Here is a 17,535-nt window from a genome sequence, read left to right as displayed (position 1 = left end):
AAACAGACCCCAGAAAAACCACCCCAAGACACATCCTAGTCACAATGACAAATCCCACAGATAGAGACAGAATTCTGAAAACAGCAAGATCAAAAAGGGAAATTACATTCAAGCAAGCATCCTTGACATTTACAGCAGACCTGGCACTAGAAACACTCAATGCCAGAAAGCAGTGGTGGAATGAAATGAATGCTTCACCTAGAATACTGTACCCAGCAAAACTCACTTTCTGGTTTGATGAAAGAATACATGGTTTCACAGACAAAAAACAGCTCAGAAACTTTACAGACTCAAAACCAGTCTTAAGAGAAAAACTGAAAGACCTAATTTAAGACAAGACTAACCAAAAGACACACCAAATTTTGATATAAAGATGGCATTAAATCCCAGGACAATTCTTTCTCTCAACGTCAATGGACTAAATGCACCAGATAAGAGACATAGGGTGGCTAAATGGATCCAAAAACTCAATCCAACCTTCTGCTGCATACAAAAAAATGCACCTGAATAGTCAGAACAAATATAGACTCAAAATAAAAGGCTGGAGAAAAAATATCAAAGCAAACAACACCCATAAAAAAGCTGTAGTGGCCATATTAATATCAGATAATGCAAACTTTATACTCAGGAAGGTTGTAAGGGACAAAGATGGACATTTTATATTAATCAAGGGGTACGTAGAGCAGGAAGAATTCACTCTCCTAAACATATATGCACCGAATGAGGGGCCAGCAAAATATTTAATACAATTGTTGACAAATCTGAAAAGTAATATCAATAACAACACAATAATTGTGGGGGACCTCAACACGGCTTTGTCAACACTGGATAGGTCAACCAAACTAAAACCCAACAAGAATATGCTAGACCTGAGGAGAAAAATGGAAGAAAGAGGCCTAGTGGATATATATAGGACACTTCATCCCCAGAAACTTGGATACACATTCTTCTCCAATGTACAGGGGACATTCTCCAGGATAGACTACATGGTGGCACATAAAACATACCTCCATAATATCAAGAGAATAGAAATTTTACAGACTATGTTCGCTGACCACAAGGCTCTGAAATTATTTGTGAATTCCAAAGGGACACAGAAGAAAAACTTTAACACCTAGAAGTTAAACAGCCTCATACTGAATAACCAGTGGGTCCGAGATGAAATCAAGAAGGAAATCAAAAGGTTCCTGAAAACAAATGACAATAAAGACACAAACTATCAGAACTTATGGGACACAGTAAAAGCAGTACTGAGAGGAAAATTTATAGCTTTGCAAGCACACATCAGGAAAAAAGAAGAGGCCTACCTGAGTAGCTTAATGACACAGCTAATAGAACTAGAAAGTGCTCAACAAAAGGACCTAAAAATAGGGAGACAGAAGGAAATAACAAAGCCGAGAGCAGAAATCAACAAAGTGGAAAACCAAATAACAATCAGAAAGATCAATGAAAGCAGAAGTTGGTTCTTTGAGAAAATAAACAAGATTGATAGACCACTGGCAAACGTAAAAAAGAAAGAGAAAGAGAGAAACTTGATAACTCATATTAGGAATGAAAAAGGAGAGATCACTACTGATATGACAGAGATTCAAAGGGTAATCAGAAACTACTTTTAGAAACTCTATGCCACAAAAATGAGAACCTGGAAGAAATGGATAAATTCTTGGACTCTTATAATCTTCCACGGTTGAAGGAAGAGTACGTAGCATATCTATACACCCCCATCACCATTGATGAAATTAAAACGGTAATCAAATGTCTGCCCCAAAACAAAAGCACAGGCCCAGATGGATTCACTAATGTATTCTTTCAAACTTTCCAAGAGGAACTACTACCAATCCTGGCAAGACTCTTTCATGAAATTGAACAAACGGAAACACTTCTAAATAGCTTTTAAAAGCCAACATCACCTTGATACCTAAACTAGACAAAGATGCTACCCAAAAAAAATATTACAGACCAATATCGCTGATGAATGCAGATGCAATGATCCTCAACAAAATCCTGGCAAATAGGATTCAATGCCTCATACAGAAGATCATCCACTATGATCAAGTAGGTTTCATCCCAGGAATGCAAGGCTGGTTTAACATCCGTAAATCTATCAACATAATATACAACATCAACAACAAGAAAAATAAAAACCACATGATCATATCAATAGATGCAGAGAAAGCATTTGATAAGGTCCAACACCCATTCTTGATCAAAACTCTCAGCAAGTTGGGAATGGAAGGAACCTTTCTCAATCTAGTTGAACCCATCTACCACAAGCCAATGGCAAATATTATCCTCAATGGAGAAAAATTAAAAGCCTTTCCTCTAAATTCTGGTACAATACAAGGCTGTCCGCTCTCACCACTCCTCTTCAACATAGTACTGCAATTGCTTGCTATAGTAATCAGGCAAGAAAAAGAGATCAAGGGAATCCAGATAAAAAAGGAAGAAGTCAAGCTCTCATTGTTTATAGATGACATGATACTCTATTTAGAAAACCCTAAATTCTCTACGAAAAAGCTTCTAGAAACAATAGATTCATATAGCAAGGTGGCAGGCTACAAAATCAACCTACAGAAATCAATGGCCTTTTTATATACCAATAATAATAGGGAAGAGATGGAAGTCAGGAAGGCAATCCAATTCACAATAGTGCCACACAAACTCACATATCTTGGAGTCAACTTGACCAAAGACGTGAAGGACCTAAACAAAGAAAACTATAAAGCCCTGCTCCAAGAAATAAGAGAGGACACACGGAAATGGAAACACATACCCTGCTCATGGATTGACAGGATTAACATCATTAAAATGGAAATACTCTCCAAAGCATCATACATATTTAATGAGATCCCCTTAAAAATACCCATGACATTCTTCAAAGAAGTGGATCAAACACTTATGAGGTTCATCTGGAACAATAAACACCCTCGAAAAGCTAAAACACTCCTAGGGAAAAAGAAAATGGGAGGCATAACTTTCCCCAACTTTAAACTGTACTACAAAGCAATAGTTATTAAAACAGCATGGTAATGAAATAAAGACAGACCCTCAGATGAGTGGAATAGGCTTGAGTTCTCAGAGAACATTTCCCAGATATACAATTACCTAATTTTTGACAAAGGAGAAAGAAATTCTAAGTGGAGCAGGGAAAATCTCTTCAATATGTGGTGCTGGCAGAACTGGTTAGCCACTTGCAAATAAGTGAACACAGACCCCCCCAGTTAACATCATGTACGAAGATAAAATCCAAATGGATTAAGGACCTTGATATCATACCAGATACCATAAGGTATATAGAACAACACGTCGGTAAAACACTCCATGACTTTGAGATTAAAGGCATCTTCAAGGAAGAAACTGCACTTTCCAAACAAGTGGAAGCAGAGATCAACAGATGGGAATACATTAAACTGAGAAGCTTCTGCACCTCAAAAGAAATAGTGCCCAGGATACAAGAGTTACCCACTGAGTGGGAGAAACTATTCACCCAACACCCTTTAGATAAGGGTCTAATATGCAAAATATACAGGGCACTGACAGAACTTTACAAGAAAAAAACATCTAATCTTATCAAAAAATGGGGAGAAGAAATGAACAGACGCTTTGATAAAAAAGAAATACAAATGGCCAAAAGGCACATGAAAAAATGCTACTCGTCACTAATCATCAGGGAGATGCAAATCAATACAACGATGAGTTACCACCTCACACCGCAGAGATTGGCACATATCACAAAGAATGAGAACAATCAGTGCTGTCGGGAATGTGGAGAGAAAGGAACTGTTATCCACTGCTGGTGGGAATGCCGCCTAGTACAGCCTCTATAGAAAGCGATATGGAGATTCCTTCAAAATCTGGAAATTGAGCTCCCATTCGACCCAGCTATTCCACTCCTAGGGATATACCCTAAGAACACAAGAATACAATACAAAAACCCCCTCCTTACACCTATATTCATTGCAGCATTATTTACCATAGGAAGACTCTGGAAACAACCAAGATGCCCTTCAACAGACGAATGGCTAAAGAAACAGTGGTACATATACACAATGGAATATTATGCAGCCGTCAGGAGAGATAAAGTCATGAAATTTTCCTATACATGGATGTACATGGAATCTATCATGCTGAGTGAAATAAGTCAGAGGGAGAGAGAGAGATGCATAATGGTCTCACTCATCTATGGGTTTTAAGAAAAATAAAAGTCATTTTTGTAACAAGCCTTAGAAACAATGAGAGGAGGGCTGGAACACCAGCTCACTTCATGAAGCTCACCACAAAGAGTGGTGAGTACAGCTATAGAAATAACTACACAGAGAACTACCATAATCAAGTGAATGAATGAGGGAACTGGAAAGCCTGTCTGGAGTACAGGTGGTGGTGGGGTGGGATGGAGGGAGATTTGGGACATTGGTGTTGGGAATGTTGCACTGGTGAAGGGGGATGTTCTTTACATGACTGAAACCTAATCACAATCATTTATGCAATCAAGATGTTCAAATAAAGAAGAAGAAAAAAGACTTAATAAAAAAAAAAAAGAATTCCAGCGGCATTCTTTGAGGAAATAAGAGAAATATTACCAATATTTGTATAGAACCACAAAAGACCTTTCATTGACAAAGTAATGCTGAGACAAAAGAATAGTTACATCATGCCTCCTGAATTCAAACTAAAATAGTAAGCAAGAGTAATCAAAATAATCTAACAGTTGAATAAAAATATAGGAAGATATATGAAATAGGATTGTTCAGAATTAATCTTCACATTTATGAATATTTAACTTATAAAAACATCCAAAAGCATAAAATGGAAGAAAGAAAATATCTTCAATTAATGATGCTAAAATATGGAATGCAAAAGAATTAAACTATATCACTATCTTACACCATCCACAAAAGTTAACTCATACTGGATTGGAGATTTGAATGTTAAAACCCAGACACCAGAAAAGGCACTGAAGAAAACAGACACAATTCTCTGATATTGAAATAACAGTCTAGCTGAAAAGGATTAGCTAACAAGCTGGAATGGACAAAAATATATTATACCACTTTGTTTTTTGAGCTCCCATATGATCCAGCTATACCACTCCTAGGGATATATCCTAAGAACACAAAAACACAATACAAAAATGCCTTCTACACACCTATATTCATTGTAGCTCTATTTACAAACCCAGATGCCCGACAACAGATGAGTGACTAAATTATGACACTTTTGCTTTCTGTTTGCAGGAACATTTTGCAAAAACATTAAATACATATTAAATATGTTTTTATTTAAATACCGTGGCTACAAAGTTCAATATTACTACAAATATTTTTGTAGTAACAGAAATAACAGAAAATAAAAAGTAGAAATTCATTCCTTCCTCAAATTACTTTTCAAATAATCAGAAAAAAACTATTAAAAGTTATGTTAGGGGGCACTAGCACAGTGGGGAAGGCGTTTGACCTGGGTTCGATCAGTAGTATTCCATATGGTCCCCTGAACCTGCTAAAAGTGATTCCTTAGCTCAGAGCCATGAGTAACCCCTGAGTGTCATCAAGTGTGACCCAAAAATAAACAAAAAAACATTATGTTAGAAACAAATACGCAGAAAACACCTTGATTGCCCTGAAAGAACAAAGGAGTATGGCTCTAGAATTGCCTATAGTAAACTCTGGGTTAATTCCTGGAAATGTATATGATGCCCTTAGCACTCCCAAAGTGATCCTTGAGCACAGAGCTAGGAATAAACCCAGAACACCAACATATTAGCCTAAATATCCCCTACATATACACATAAAAAGAAAATTACATCATTATTTTGATTATTCTGACCTGTTTTACTTCATAGTCCCTTTCCAGTTTGTCAAAAACCTACCATATTTCAGCAATAAACAGAAGAGAAGTTAAATATTCTCTGAAACAAAAAAATTGAGAGTCCTATTTGATCATTGACCCAACTTTCATTACTTTAGACTGTAATACATTTTTTTTCATTCTTGCAAAAACAGTTTGGCTTTCTGGTGAACTAGGTAGCAGACCCTTTTGCTTCAATATTAGTTTCCATGATGTATCAGATAGTTAACTCCAATAGCAAATATAAAGGAGAGAGAAAATGTAAATCAAATAAACAATGAAATATCACTGCACAACAATGAGAATGTCTCACTTTAAAAAAAATGTGAAAATTACGTGTTCTGGCAGAGATGCAATATAAAAGCAGCCCTCATTCAATATTGGTAAGAATGTTGTCTTGTTTAGTCTCTAAGAAAAACAGTATTGAGACCTCAGAAGTTTAAAAATAGAACATCCATAAGATCCAGTGGTCCTCAGACTACAGCCACCGGCCACATATTGTAGTTGTTCCCATTTTGTTTCTTCACTTCAAAATAAGATATATGCGATATGAATAGGAATTTATTCATAGTTTTTGTTTTTACTATAGTTCGGCTCTCCAGTGGTCTGAGGGACAGTGAACTGGCTCCTGTTTAAAAAGTTTGAGAACTACTGATTATAGAGATTCTGCTCTTGAGAACACAAAACAATTTATCTACAAAGATGCATGCAATCCTATGTTCATTATGATACTAGTTACAATAGCCAGTGTCTATAAATAGCACAAACATATAATGATATTTGAGTTGATAAAAAAAAGTGTGGTATCTATGTACACTGATATACTACACAGCTATGAGAAAAATTAAAATTTTTTCCTGTTACTATTGGATAAAACTACAGGATAGCTGGCAGGGGATAGTTTCAGTATAAGGAGAGTTAGAGCCAAATGGGCATGACATATGGACAATGAAGTGTAGAGGGTTTTGGCACTTTGGTTATAATGGAGATACAGTGAATTGTGCACTAAAAGCATAAGCATTGACTATTATAAATAGTGTTGCTTCAATAATAATAAAAATTAAATGGAATTACATCAAACTAAAAGTTGCTGCATAGCCAAAGAAACTATGATGAAAACAAAGACATGCTGAATGAGAGAAAATATTTGTATGCCATATATTTAACAAACGACTAACAACAACAACAACAAAAAAGAACAATCACATGTGAAAACTAGGGAGAAATTTAAAACATGCCTTAACAAAGAAGATATAAAGATGGTCAACAGTAGTATTTTTAAAATGCAAATCAGAATTACAATAAGTAACTCTGAGAATGACCTATGCTTAAAAGGCCAGAAACAGCTACTAGCAGTGGTGAAGAGAGAAAGAAACCTCATGTACTATTAGTGGCAATACAAACTAGTACAGTCTCTGTGAAAAACACTATGCCATTTTCTCAAGATATTAAAAATAGAACTACCATATAATCTAGCAATCTAGCAATCCACTCCTAGATATCTATCCAAAAATCACAAGAGCATAAATGCAAAAGATTCAAGCACTCCTAGGTTAGCTGTACTCCTAATTGCAATAATCAAAATCTAGAGAGAAGTGGTTCAAACAACTGAACAGATAAAAAAGATTTTATATGTATATAGTTAACATATGCAATTCACATGCAATAGATTGTTAATCATCTATAAGAAAAGATAAAATCTAGGCTAGAAATACAGGACAGCAAACAGGGAGCTTTGCCTTGTATACAGCTGATCTCCAGCACCTCCTGAGCATAGCTAGGAATGATTCCTGAGCTCACAGCCAGGGGTAAACTATAAGCAGTGTGGCCCGAAAACTTTTTTTTTTATTTGGTGTTTGGGTCTAAGTTCAGAAATCGCTCCTGGCAGGCTCAGGGGATCATATGGGATGCCAGGATTCGAACCACCATCCTTCTGTATGCAAGGCAAACGCCTTACCTCCATGCTATCTCTCCAGCCCCCAAAAAAACATTTTTTAAAGAAAAAAAGGAACTTTGCTTTTTGCTGCAAAATGACTGATATTTAGAGAGTTTGAGCATCATTAAATTAAATTGGAAAGAGAAAGACAAATATCAATTAATTCACTCATGTGTTGGAGATAGAAACAAAATAAAATGCAAACATCCCCTTGAACTTGAGAGTGCACGACTAAGTATACCAGAGGGAAGATTAAAGAGGACTGAAGAAAGAAAGATTCAATGAATTGTAGGGTAGGGATACTAGTCTTTCTGTGGTAGCTGTGGTATGTAAACATATATTTTGCAGACATACAAAACTGTATCCCTAACATACAGTCTTATAAATGATACACCAAATAAATAAAATAAAACAAATAATCCACAGAAGTCTAACATGCACATCTTAATGTGTAGCTTCAAACTTCTCTGAGTTTTCAGAAGGTCTTATACTGGAAAAACAAAGAGGCAGTAAAAATAACCTCTTCGGTCAACCTTTGCTTGCTGCACTGGAATTGTCAACTCTGTAATTTCTCAAATATCCTTTTAACATTAAAAACAAGAAAATGTCATATGTTATATAAATAATATTCTCAAGCTCTACTTTCCTTAATGCATAAGATGAAAATTTACATGATTTAAAGAGAGATGAGAGAGAGAGAGAGAGAAAGAGACAGAGAAAGAGAGAGAGAGAGAAAGAGAGAGGTCAGATGTTTTCATTCCCTCTCAGCTGTGAAAGTCTCACATCACACTTGTCATAGCCATATTTGTTGACTAGGCCACAGGTGGTTGGCTCAGGCTAGTATATCAAGAAGGTAATGGGAGTTGTCATTGTCTTTAAACACATTTCAGCAATAAGAGATTATATGAATCACAAGCAACCGTGTAATACCAAGCTGCAAGCTACAGACATTCTTTGGGTTTATGTTCTTAATTTACTTGCCACTAATAGGCTCCTTGAACCTTGTGGGTCTTTCATTTCCCAATAGAAGCAAATCTTGTGCCTCAAGTTTAATTTGCTGCTACTGCTGCCTCCCCAAGGCTGGATGAGGTGGAAATAAAACCATATTCACTTTTCTCCTCTACTGCTTAGTGAGCAGTTAAGCTCATGGCAGAAAAAAAAATGAAAGAAAAAATTGCAGTAGTATTATAAGACAAAAAAGGTTGAAACCAAGCTGGCACGTTTAGGACAAGTAATTTTGTTGCAAAAGCAGTTAAAAAGCTTGGAAAGAGAAGCCACAGAGAAAAAAGCCTGACTGTCTGAAAACTAGATTGATGTGTAAATTAGCACAGACTTTCTTCTGGCAACATGAATAACAAAACCCTAAAATTTAGGATTCTTCATCTAATAAATCTGTCCTGAGTCATAAGTACATAAGGATGCAAATATTTAGCTAGAGCTATTTGTTGCATAAGTGCTTATAGTAGCAAAAAATAAACAACCAAAATACCCCACAAGAAATTAATTCAATAAGCTACACAACAAAATATGATTTGGCCACTAAGTCTGTTGTGATGAAAAGAAAGGCAGATTTATAATAGTTAAAAGGGGAAAGAATACAAAATTGATGATACAGGGTGCTTCCATTTTTATAATTAGATAGAGTGCTACATAGAAAAATACCAAATATACCAAAATTTAACAATGATTAGGAGTTGAGGAATCACAGATGAGTGTTATGTTATCCTTGTTATTAATTAGATTAATAATCTTTCTAATTGTAAATATCTAAGAAAAATAAGGTGTTTTGTTTCTGTTTTTGGGTCATACCTCATGAGGCTCAGGGGTTACTCCTGGCTATGTGCTCAGAAATCACTCCTGGCTTGAGGGATGCCAGGGGATCCAACCGCTGTCTGTTCTAGGTCAGCTGTGTGCAAGGCAAACTCCCTACCGCTATGTCACCTCTTTGGCCCCAGTTATTTTAATTTTTGAAAGTTCTCCACTACAAACCAGCAGTGTTCACAGGTAAAACGTTGTCATATTTCAATATAAAAAAAAAATTACCAGGGAACAGGCCAGAGACATTGTCCGTAACTGCGGCTCATGTCTAACCTTACTTCCAGAACAACAATTGGGGGTTAACCCCAGAGGATTGGCCCCTGGTTCCCTCTGGCAAATGGATGTTACTCAAAAAAAAAAGTTGTCATATTTCTTCAAATTCTTCAAAGTGTTGAGAAATTTATTATGATGTCACACTGAATTCTTAGGAATTATCACAGGTAACTAGAAATAACAACAGTAATATTGTTGGGAGGGGGGACATGAAATTGAACCCTTATAACTTGGTAGAAGCAATTAAGGAGACCCAAACTTGATCTAAGGATGCATTAATTTCTTCTTTGTTGTCCCCCCCCCCCCTCCGGAGCATGTAGTAAACTCAAATCTCCCTCTTAGTAACTCCCAAGCCCATCAGCCACTGCCGCCCTTCCCCACCCCATATAGTTGAGATATCAGCCTACACAGAAATTTGGCCTTCTCAGGGATCCTCAAGAGTTCTCCTGGATGTGAAGGCAATCTGGCTGCGACATATCACCCCACTGTTCGCCAGGGTTGATTAGACTGATCCGGTTGGCTAGGCAAATGCCCCCTTCATCCCTCACCACTCCCTGTGCATTCCTACCGAAGTTGCATGCATGGTCTGTCAAAGAAGATGGCCTTCCCCAAATAGACAGCGACCCGAATACCAGTAGCTGCGTTCCACTGCTAGAACCCCCAAACAACCTCTCAAGAGTCCTTTATCTCCTGACAGTCTCTTTATATGGCTACTTAACTCCTTTCCACACATCTCAGTTCTGGCCATTTGCCAGATTTAGTACCCACTCCTGCTTCAAATAGCAGTGAGAGGGCAACAGCAATTTATGATTCTATACTCTAACTATGAAATTGACTGAGCAGCTTTCCTTAGAAGGATCCTGGAAGGGTCATGGATTTTCAACCTGTATATGTTCTATATAGACCAGAGGCAATACTCGGGTAGACTAGTATCAATGCTGTACTGTTTGCAATGTTGGAACCCCATGAGATACTAAGCTGGTTTACGAAATGCAAATTTTCATCTTCAAATAATCCTAGGAGTTTCTACCAACTCAGTGCTCCCATGGAGATGTATCTTGCATAGCGGGTGGTGGTAGGGTATTTGCCTTGCACCAAGCAGACCCTGGACGGACATTAGTTTGATTCCCGGAGTCCCATATGGTCCCCCAAGCCAGGGGCGATTCTGAGCACAGCCAGGAGTAACCCTTGAGCATCACAGGGTGTGGCTCAAAAACCAAAAGAAAAAAAGAAAAAAAGCTATGAAGGGCTAAATATATGTCTTAACACAGTGACCCAAATTCATTTAAACATAGATTCCTTGTTCTTTTTTTATATAAGACCTACTAATACCAATTAAACAAAGTATCCAGTTTCAGAATTGCAACTACATGGCTGAGGATGTTGTTCAGTAGTCAAGTACATGCCTTCCATGTGTGAGGCCTTGGGTTTGAACTCTGGAACTAAATACACAACCAAAAAATTAAATAGTTAAAATAATGCTATGGCATGAAGGATCTGCCAGAAGAAAAGAACAATAGTTGTGGTATTTGTTTTCATTTTATATATTTTTCTATGCCTTTATCCTCAGCCTAACTCATTTGGTTAGTTAAAATCTTCCATCTTTTTTTGTGGAATTAGCATGAAATATTTGACAAGCCTAGATTTATTCTTACTATAAAAACCAAGCAGTAAGAGCTAGAGAGATAGTGCAGCAAGCAGGGTTCTTGCCTGGAAAGTAGACAATTTTATTTGATATCCAACACCTTATATGGTACTTCCAGACCTACCAAGAGTGTTCCCTCAGCACAGAGCCAGGAGTAAACCCTATCACTAGCAAGTGTGGCCCAAAATCAAAAAATTAAAAAAAAATCTAAAAATAACAAAAGTTATTAGGTATATTAATATAGTAACTATGCTGTCAATCACTAAAGATTCACTAAGGCATTTAGAATGTCTTTAGTTTTTGTTTATTTATAAATTAATTTATTTAAAGACCATTAATTACAGTTGGTTTTTTATATATTTGTTCCAAGACCAATCCCACCACCAGTGTAAAATTTCCTCCACTGTTGTCCTCAAATTCTCATCCATTCATTACTAAGCCTACCTTCTTGGCAGGCATGAATAACATATTTTATTTGCTTATTTACAGTAAGTTGTAATAAAAATATTCTTTAAGTAGCACAATAAGAAAAGTTGTAAAAATTAATGTATCTCACAGCGGAGTTATTAGATCATTGTCAGAAGATTTTCTAAGTGAGGATCTAAAACTTTTTAAACAAATATTTTAAACAAAAAATTGGAAGTGAACTTGTACACTGATTATTATTAAGGAGTTTGTTGGCTTTTCTGTTCCACAAATGGCTCAAAATATTACTTAACATAGTACTTGCCTTACTTGTGGCTGACCCAGGTTCCATGCTCATTTTCTGAGCCTGACCAGGAGTTATCCCTCAGCACAAAGCCAGGAGTAATGCCTGAGCACTGCCAAGTATGCCCTCCAAAAAATATATGTACATATAGGTATGTCTATAACTGTAAGAGGTGCTGTCATGTCTCCTATCAGGAAGGATTACAGATTAGTAGAGCCCGGGAATTGGAATGAAGTGTCATTTAGGTATAATTCTGAGGTTGCTCTCTTTGTGGGGATTTATTTTTATGTGTTTGTTTGTTTGTTTGTCTGTTTCATTCTAGTTCCCAATGACTTTAGCTTGCACTCTATCTTGGTCCAATTCAGATATCTTGGACTCAGTCTAGATTGCCAACTCCAAAATTCCTGGTCATCAGAATCATTGTGGTTACTTAGGACTTGTGGAGAAATAAAGACTTGAAAATCTAAGACAAGTAAAACTCTTGCTGTTTATTTTATTTTTGTTTTTAATGAAAAGGCTTTCTACTCATACACACTAGATGAAGCTTAAAGAGCTTGTTCAGTAATCAAACAGTTTTGAGATTACCATTTATATTAGTTTCCATTTGAAAGGATTTTAAAGCAGAATGGAGAGATGTGGAAAGGGGTAGATAAGAAAGGAAATAATTAAACATTTATGGACTCAAAATATATATATTAACTCAAAGAATTCTATTAGTAACTTTTTCATTTTTAAAACCAAAAAGTTCAAACATATCAATCTCAGAATCTAACTAATAGTCATTTTTATTGCTTCTGTACCAGGTACTGCCACTATAGACAAACTTATTCATTATAACCTTTATCCTTATTAAGCCTCTTTGAGATACATATAGATATGAAATCCCTCATTTGCAAATCAAAAATCCCAAAGTTCTAAAAACTCAGTATTTTTTGCTTAGTGTAGAAAAAAACTGACTTAGCATCAAATCAAACATGGTCTAGAAAGAAGCTATTTCTATGTAGTCTTTACATAACCCATTTGTATAAATTTTACTACAGAAATATTAATGTGTTTTATTAGGTCATGCTGCCCCAAACCCAACTTATGGTATTATATAACAAATAAAATGTAGATATTATCATTTTTCTAAATTACTTAAATTTCAGAATTTGGATTTCCTTTGTTTTGCTTTAGTTCCACATCAAGCTGTGCTCAGGGCTTACTTCTGGTGCTGCACTAAAATCTCTCCAGGAGGGCTCTGGGACCAGATGGGGTACCAAGTACTGTCATTCTCAACCCTAAAATTCCAAATTTTGAAAAATTATTTGAGTCTAAGAATATAAGATAACGTATAGTTATCACATATAGTTTCTTCCTATATCATAAAGAAGGAAACCAATCTGGTTTTACTTTTTTCCGCTGATGTCTCTTTCACCCTAGAATTTTCATCTTGAATTTGAGAGCCATTACCCTTTTGTTGAAACTTTAATGTTTTCTATCTTCCCATTATTGCATTGATGAAATTTTAGTAACATTTTATGAAAACAATTTTAAAGACATATTTTCCCCTAAATGGAAAATGCTGATATTCTCAGAAATTTTACTTGAACTCAGATGAACTCATTTTTAATTCCCCCACCTTTCATTTTCAGATTACTCAGTGTATTTAATGCTACCCTTCCTCAATTCTACCAAAAGTTCAAATGGTGATGTTAATGGCATTGGTTAAGAACCCCTCAGGGAGTCTGTGTGGGCCTGAGACATTGCTAAGCACTTTGACATCTGTGGTTTGAATGTCTAAGTGAAATTACTCAAGATGGGCTCCAGTGTTTCAATCACAACCCCAGAATGAGTGCCTGGTCACTTTGTGGTCTTAAATTCAGATAGATGAGAGCATTTCATTCTACCCTGCATTTCATAAACAATGATTTGATACATTGAAGAAACCATAAATACTATTTATTTTCCCATAGAACCTAGAAGGTCCGAACACCACAACTAATTGTTATTCAATAATAAGTTCAATAAGCTCAAACATATTCTTCAGGTTTATCATAACATACAAAGCTACGGTCATGTGCAAATCTCTTGTTTAATGCTGCTAAATTGGAAGTATGTTGTTATGCTTCTATATGAGTATATATGCTTATATACTGACATAGTACTAGGCTACAACTGCTGCCATTTATGATACTTATTGAATAATAAATAACAAGCAACAATTTATTATAATCAGGATTATGCTCAGAAAAGATAAAACTCTTACCAAGAGAAAACGCTTTTTTGTTTCTGACCAACCAAAAAAAATTGCTTCAAATAATATGATGATAAAATAATATGATGATAAAAAGATAATGTGACCGATCTCTGTTGTCATGATGTTGTAAGAAAGGAACTCTCATCCACTGCTGGTGGAAATGCTGCTTGGTCTAGTCCCTATGGAAAACAGTAAACTCAGATTGAGTTGACATATGACCAGAAATTGCACTCCTGGGTATCTATCTCCAAGACAGAAGGACATTAATCACGAAGTTTATATGCACTCCACTATTATCGCAGCACTCAACACAGTAGCCAAGATTCGGAACCAACCTTGATGTCCAACAACAAATGAGTGGATCATGATGTGGTACTTATACACAATGGAATACTACATAGCAGTTAGAAACTATACAATCGTGGATTTTGCAGCAACATGGATGGATCTAGAAAATATTATGCTAAATGAAGTAAGCCAGAAGAAGGATAAGTACAGAATGATAGCACTTATCTGAGGTATTTAGAATCTATACCATATATACATATAATACTCCATGAACAAATACAATGGTCTGACTCTAAAGGGTATAAACTCCAAGCACTGTAGATGTCAGCATATAGGGCTCCCTGTGTGTGACACCAGGCGGGGAAAATCCGCGAAAGTACACCGGCCCAGTGGGGCTCAACTGTGAAAGACTGTGAGTGTGACCTGTCTATGTCTGTCTACTGTCCTCTTGCGTGAAACTCTTGCGAGTGGGGCAAAAAGAGGCTCAGAGGAGCACGGCCGCTCCGCTTCGCTACGCGGCCGTGCACTCTTTCTAAGGAAAGAACTCCATTGCAACAAGAAGGAAAAATCACACTAAGAACGGCGCTATATCACAGAAGCAAACATTTCTCTCTGGACTGTCTTCTCTGTTGCATGCTCGGGCCTAAGATTTGACCCAGTGTGAGGCTTCATCCACGGAGGACTCCCCTCCCTTAGAGGCAAGTCAGCCCATCCAGAAAGGGAGGAGCCAGAGGAGTGTGCTGCCTACATCATATAGACAATGAATACCACCACAACACGTAGAAAAACCCACAATACAAGTGTGACAATGGGGAAACAACGCAGGCCAGCATCAGACATAGAGAATGAAGATGACAATTCTGAGGACCAGATAATGACTGAACAACTAATCAACCTCTCAGATAAGGACTTTAGACTAGCAATATGGAAGGTGCTCAACAGACTCCAAGAAACCATGGATCGAGTTGAACAGAACACTAATAAGAACCAAGAAAATATGAAGGCAGAAATGACAAAACTCCAAACTGAAATAACATGTCAACTAACAGGACTGAAAAAGTCAGTAAACGAAGTGAATGACAAAATGGATAAGCTCTGGGACAGGGTATCAGAAGCTGAGAATAGACTTGGTGCTGTGGAAGATGAGATACATAACAATTCCATACAGCAGGAGAGATTGGACAAAAAACTTAAAGCAAATGAGCAGACAATGGAAAAATTAGTCAAAGAATGGGAACAGACGAAAATAGATGTCAGCATATAGCTAGAAGTGTTCAAATCAAGTGGAAGAGGTGCAACACAAAGCCTCAATTCTCCATTCTACCATAAAGAAACCAGCAACAATGCAACAGTGGTTTAGAGTGAATAGGTATGCAAACAACCTCTAACTACAAAGACCTATAATAATGTCTTAAGGTATTTATTCACAGGATCAGGTGCAGAATATTATTGGAAGCCAGGGACTCCCATCTCAAGGACACTAGCTGATCCCTTACTGCTGCAAATCATTTATCATACTCAACAAGACCACGGTGTGTGAAGAAAATGTGCCCTGGATTTCACCCTCATAAGAATATTTTAAAAGATTTAATGGGGAAGCCTATATTTCCTTTATATGTTTAATACCTCTATAATAATACCTCTTAGTCTGTTTATTTCCAAATGTAAGATAGCCTCTTACATCACTTTTTTCTTTAATTACTTTATTTAATTTATTCTTAATTATTTTTCTATTATATATAATATATAAGTTAAATATATAATAAAATTTAAAATGTATATTATCTGTATAAATATTATATATATGTATATAAAACAGAACCTGTTTTGATTCTTTTTGGAACAAAAATCTATAAGAAAAAGTCTTGCCTGGGATAAAAGCTCAGGTCAAAAACAGGGCACAGAGATTGTGTAGCCTGACATTCTTACCCCAAATGCACCAGCAATATACTATGGTACCATTCCTTTTTGAAAAGGCATACAAAAAAGGGGAAATTTTATGTATAGAAACAAGCTCTTATCTACTAGGGATAAGAACTCAGACACCTCCCACCCTGAACATGTGTCATATGGACCCAATTTAGATTCCATAGGATCGGACAGTGACTATCCAATTCCAAATCCAAGATCCCATACATAGAACTGACAGTTCTCTGCAACAGCACCAGTAACCACACTCCCCTGGAAAATTCCTAATACTGCTCTGGCACCAACTTGTGCCAGTTTTGATATGACATCCTGACAACGAAGAAACGGCAACAACTTGATCTAAGAGAATGTTGCCTTATCTCATCACCTAAAGGTAAGATGAAATCAGAAGTCAAGTCTTCCTTTGATCTGAGCAAAAACCAAGATCGCTAACTACAGATGACTGATTTTGACAATCATGACTGGGCAGAACTTATCCTGGGACCAATAAGATCCTAGCCATCTGTTGTTGGGCATTGAGGTTGATTCCAACTCTTGGCTATTGTGCTGAGTGTTGCAATGAATAGTGGTGTGAATACATAATTTTGAATGAATATCTATCTATCTGGGGAATAGACGCTCAGGAGTGCAATTGCTGGGTCATATGGCAGCTCAATTTTGAGTTCACTGAGCACCCTCTCTACTGTTTTCCAAGGGGTTAGACCAAGCAACATTCCCACCAGCAGTGGATGAGAGTCCCTTTCTTATCACATCTCTGCCAACATAGATTGGCCCCATTATTTTTGATGTGTGCCATCCTCACTGGTGTAAGGTGGTAGTCTTAATCCCTAATGTCTTAATCACTAATGATGAGG

This window comes from Suncus etruscus, chromosome 8 (assembly GCF_024139225.1).
Source record: "Suncus etruscus isolate mSunEtr1 chromosome 8, mSunEtr1.pri.cur, whole genome shotgun sequence".
Taxonomy (NCBI): domain Eukaryota; kingdom Metazoa; phylum Chordata; class Mammalia; order Eulipotyphla; family Soricidae; genus Suncus; species Suncus etruscus.
Note: the sequence above shows the minus strand (reverse complement) of the source record.